The sequence below is a fragment of the Hibiscus syriacus genome, unplaced genomic scaffold (genome assembly GCF_006381635.1).
Source record: "Hibiscus syriacus cultivar Baekdansim isolate YM2019G1 unplaced genomic scaffold, ASM638163v2 tig00110904_pilon, whole genome shotgun sequence".
Classification (NCBI taxonomy): domain Eukaryota; kingdom Viridiplantae; phylum Streptophyta; class Magnoliopsida; order Malvales; family Malvaceae; genus Hibiscus; species Hibiscus syriacus.
The window spans coordinates 683,370-688,980 of NW_024062907.1; positions in this window are offsets into that span (position 1 = coordinate 683,370).

Consider the following 5,611-nt stretch of genomic DNA (forward strand, 5'->3'; position numbering starts at 1 on the left):
CGGTATTGATATTGGACATGTCTATGTGTATATTTGGATCAAAAGCGTATCAGACAAATCTACATAGTAAGAGATTGGACAAAAGAAAAAGGATTTCATTTAGGATTTACGTGAGGCAAAGATGAGTGAAATTTATTTATTTTATATTAGAAGTGAGGACAACTTGCGATAAGCCAACCTCGAAGTTCTCGATTGAAAACAATTTCATTTATTTTATGCAATATTTTATGATGTTTTATATAAATTGTATTTTTAAAGTGTTGTTTTTGTTTTATCAGTATGAGAATTGGTTATATGTGAACATGTACCATATGAAATTGCTCTATGAGAATATGTCTAATGTGCATGTGTTTATATGAAGAAATGACACTTGGAATAATGCTATGTGAATAACTATAAAGTTAATGCCCAAGGTATATGCTATGAGAATTAGAGGTATAGTTGGCATGCCAAGAGTCAAGGGTTCTACGTGTCATTCGGGATAATTCTACGTGGTCCTTTAGGACAAATTCTACTCGGTCCTTCGGGACATATCTAAGTGGCACTTCAGTGCATATTCTACGTAGCACTTCGATGCAATTTTGAGCAGTGGTGACTGCAATTATAGTGCACAACCTCAATATACTCAGATACCTTGAGTTCTCATTGATATGCATTGGGCTATTAAAACAAAATGATATAAATTGAACAATGTGTAAAAGTAAATGTTATTTTCATGAAATGTATCTTGATTTCAGTATACAATGTTTTCTATGAGATGAATATGAAAGTGTTTTTAAATATCTTATTATACTCATTATTGCCTCACTAAGTTAACAACTTAGCATGTTATTGTTTCACACGTAGGTTCAAAGAGATCAGATGAGCAAAGCTAGGAAAGGACAATGTACACCTAAAGAAATCATATCAGAACAATTTGAACAGTAGGTTTCTTATCATTTTGTAATTTTGTTGGCATGTATCATCAAGTTTTAAATTGTAATGCTCTGATCAATTTTTGTAACTATACTATTTTTCATTTATGTAAATTTTCAAGTATTTATTTTCATTTTAAATATGAATTTTTAATATTACCTTTTCTATAAGGGTTCATCACTAAAAGAAAATATAAAAGTTTTAAATTACAATAAATTTTTAGAGAGTCAAAGTTTATAAAACTCAATGTGACACCTCATATTCATATTCGGGTTAGGTACGGGTTGGGGTGTTATATTTATTGGTATCACAGCTATGGTTTAACTGATTTTAAGTATGAAATGAAGTAAATTCTATTTTAAAAAGTGTACATGCCAACGAAATGTTAAAAATTTATGATCTGATAGGGTAAATTGTATGTTGTCTTTGCTAATAGAGTTAGTGATTGTATCTTAATAGATGCCGGACTACGAGGGTTCCCAAGGTGAAGTGGGAGATGGAAATTAATGAAGTAGAAATTCATTTGCCCCAATTAGGCAGGGTGAAGAACAGACACCTCAGGGAGTGCATGTACAAGATCAGGGAATTTTTCAGGATGTTGGACGATATTCTAAATCATTTTCAACCGTCTGGTCCCCTAGCTCCTAGAATAAATATATCTAAGGAGCTAAAGAGTTTAGGAGCACCTGAATTTAAGGAAGAATCAGAGGAAGGTCCTGTTTATGAGGATCTTTGGCTATACAATGTTAAAATTATGCTTGAGAGTCTCAATTATTCTGAAATGGAGAGACTAGATGGAGCAGTCTCATTACTACGATGTAAAGGGCGTATATGGTGGACTAACGTGATGATGAGAGCTTCTAGGGATCAAGTGACAAGGTCGTTATTTCTAGAAAAGTTCAAGAATAAGTATATCGGTGATCAGTTCATCAGACAAATAAAACAAGAATTCATGAATTTGAAGTAAGGGAATCACACTGTGTATGAATACGAGTGTGAGTTTAATAAATTGAGCAGAATTACAGCTAAATTGGTTCCTACGAAGAAAGACTCATGTGATTGGTTCATGGAGTTGTGCCCCAGATTGAAGGAGATGCAGATAGCGCTGAACATTTCTACATTCTAAGAAGTCATAAATCGAGCTAAAGCCTTAGAGCGAGCTTAGAATGAAAGATATGGGGAATAGAAGACCCAGTTGACCAAGAGAGCGGTTGCCTCGTCGAGTGCATTGTAATTGAAGAAAAACCAAGGTTCAGGTTTTCAACCTTAGTATAGATCTGAATCAGTTGCATCCTCAGGTAGAGGATCAAACCTGGTGAGAGTTAAACAAACTCAATCTACTGAATCAAGATTTAGAAGGACAAGTTAGTGTTATCATTGTGGAAAAAATCATAGTGGCATATGTCCAATGGTCTTCGGAGCATGTTTCAGATGTGGGGACACTGAACATTTTATCCATGATTGCCCATTGATGACCTGAGAGCCTGTACAGTCTAAGAGATCTGCTATTGTACCTCAGAGAGATAGAGTGAGCTAGATAAAGAAATCAATCTGAGTCAGCCACTTAACCTAAAATGAGCTCGACTGCTCGAGCCTACAACCTTAAGAATAATGAAAATCGCAATGATATGGAGACCATTGCAGGTATTTTACAGTTAGTTGATAAACCTATTTTGGTTTGAATTGACCCGAGATCAACTTATTCTTATATTAGTAGTAAATTGGTGAGAGAATTGAAAATCCAATTATAAGCTATAAATATTGATGTGATCATGACTAACTCGTTAGGGCATAATGCTTGGGTGAATCAATTGTGTTGAGGGTGTCCCATTAGGATTCAGGGAATTGAAATCCCTGCTAATTTGATGGAATTACCCTTTGATGTGTTCAAAGTTATTTTGGGAATGGATTGGTTTTACCATTACCATACCAATGTCGACTGTCGATTAAAAATGGTAGTTTTAAAAAGTTCTGCTGGATCAGAAGTAATTGTGGTCAGTGAAAGAATTAATCCATTAGCTAATGTGATATTGGTAATGTCATCGAAGAAGCTAATGCTGCAAGGATTTCAAGATTTAATTGCCAATATGATCGATATTCGAGCCAAGGAGAGAAAACTAGAGGACATTCCGACGGTCTGAGAATTTCCAGACGTATTTCCAGCTGAGTTACCGGGATTGCCTTATATATAAGTTGAGTACTAATATAGGAACAGTACCAATTTTGATGACTTCTTACATAATGGCCCGAAATGAACTGAGTGAGTTAAAGGCTCAGTTGCAAGAACTATTGGATAAGGGATTTATCAGACCTAGTGTGTCACCTTGGGGTGCACCAGTACTATTTTTAAAGAAAAAATGGTTCGATACGTCTATGTATTGATTATCGACAGCTCAATAAGGTAACAATAAAGAATAAGTATCCACTCCCAAGAATAAACGATTTATTTGATCAAATTAAGGGAGCTTTGGTGTTCTCCAAAATTGATTTATGTTCTGGCTATCACTAGTTGAAGATACAAGAAAAATATATTCCAAAAACGGCTTTTAGGACTAGGTATGGCCATTATGAATTCATAGTTATGTCGTTTGGATTAACTAATCCTACATCATTTATAGAACTCATGAATAGGTATTTCAACCATACCTTGATCAATTTGTTATTATCTTTATTGATGACAGCTTGGTGTATTCAAAGAAAAATGAGGAGCATGACACTCATCTTTGAGTGATTCTTCAAACACTACGAGATAAGAAACTTTATAGTAAGTTATCTAAGTATGAAATTTGGTTACTCGAAGTGGCATTCCTTGGACATGTGGTATAGTATGGGAATCGGGTAGATCTTCAGAAGATTAAAGTTATAGTAAATTGGGAAGTTCCAAGAAATGTTTCTGAAGTACAGAGTTTCTTGGGATTAGTTAGATATTATCGAAGGTTTGTTAAGGACTTTTCGATGATTTCTCCCCTTTGAAAAAGTTTTTAAAGAAAGTCGTGTCATTCATTTGGATGGATAAATGCCAAGAGAGCTTTGAATCCTTAAAGAAGGTACTAACGAAGCTCCAGTGCTAGTGCAACCAGAATCAGCAAGGACTATACAATTTATAGTGACGCTTCCCATAATGGTTTGGGATATGTTTTAATGTAAGATGGAAAAGTAGTAGCCTATGCTTCGAGACAACTTAATTTACATGAGAAGAATTATCTTACTCATGATTTAGAGTTAGCAACGTGGTGTTTGCACTGAATATTTGGTGCCACTATTTATATGATTAACGTTGTTATCTTTGCATGGATAACAAAAGTTTAAATTACTTGCTGACTCAAAAGGATCTTAATCTAATACAAAGGAGATGTATTGAGCTACTTAAAGACTACGATGTAATTATAGACTATTATCTCGGGAAAGCTAATGTGGTAGCTGATGCACTTAGCCAAAAGACTATTGCAGCTCTACGTATCTTAGATGCGCGATTTTCTTTAAAGGACAATGGTGCTGTAGTGGCTGAATTGAAGCTAAAGCCTTTACTATTGGATTGAATAAAGGAATTGTAAAGAAAAAATGATAAGTTTTAGCAAAAATAGAACAACTGGAAAAAAAGAAATTAAAAACTTTGAGGTAAAGTCAGATGGATGCTTATAATACAGAGAACGAGTTTCAGTTCCAAATGATGAAGAATTGAAGAGATATATACTTTCTGAAGCGCATTATAGTCCGTTGACTATGCATCCAGGAGGAAACAAGATGTATCAAGACTTAAAAGGGCTATTTTGGTGGTCAGGTATGAAAAGAGCTATTACAGAGTATGTTGCAAAGTGTCTAACCTACCAACAAGTGAAAGTTGAGCATCAAGTGCGTTCAAGACTATTAGAACCAATCTCTATTCCTCAATGGAAAGGGAAAAGAGTTATGATAGATTTCGTAACTGGGTTACCTTTGACACTGAACATATAGGACTCAATTTGCGTAATTGTGGATAGTTTAACAAAGACCGCATATTTTATTCATGTTCGAACTAATTTTTCAAAGGATAAGTACGCAGAATTATACCTTAAGGAGATAGTTCGAATTCATGAGGTGCTAGTTTCAATAGTATCTGACAAAGATCCAAAGTTCACTTCGAGGTTTTGGAAGTTTTTACATGGAGCCTTGGGTACCCGATTGAACATTAGCACAGCTTTTCACCCCAGACAGATGGCCAATCGAAGCGGACGATTTAGGTTTTGGAAGATATGTTAAGAACATGTTTTATTGATTTCCACGGATCGTGGGAGAAGTATCTGTCGCTCGTATAGTTTGCTTATAACAATAGTTATCAATCGAGTATCAAGATAGGGCCCTATTAAGCTTTATATAGAAGGAAGTGTCGAACACCATTAAATTTATTTGAATTGAAAAATCGAGACTTAGTGGGGCCAGAGCTGATTAAAGAAGTTGAAGAAAAAAAAATTATTCTAACAATATTAAGATAGATGCTAATCGACAGAAGACCTACATGGATTTGAAGATAAATGAAATTGAATTCTAAGTAGGTGATAAAGTGTTTCTCAAGGTATCACCTTGGAAGAAGATTCTCCGTTTTGGAGACAAAGGAAAACTCAGTTCTAGATGTTAGAGTTTGCCCAAAGACCAATCATATGATGATTATAATGATACATTTTATTTACCGATTTTATTGAATAAAGTCATTGCCGTT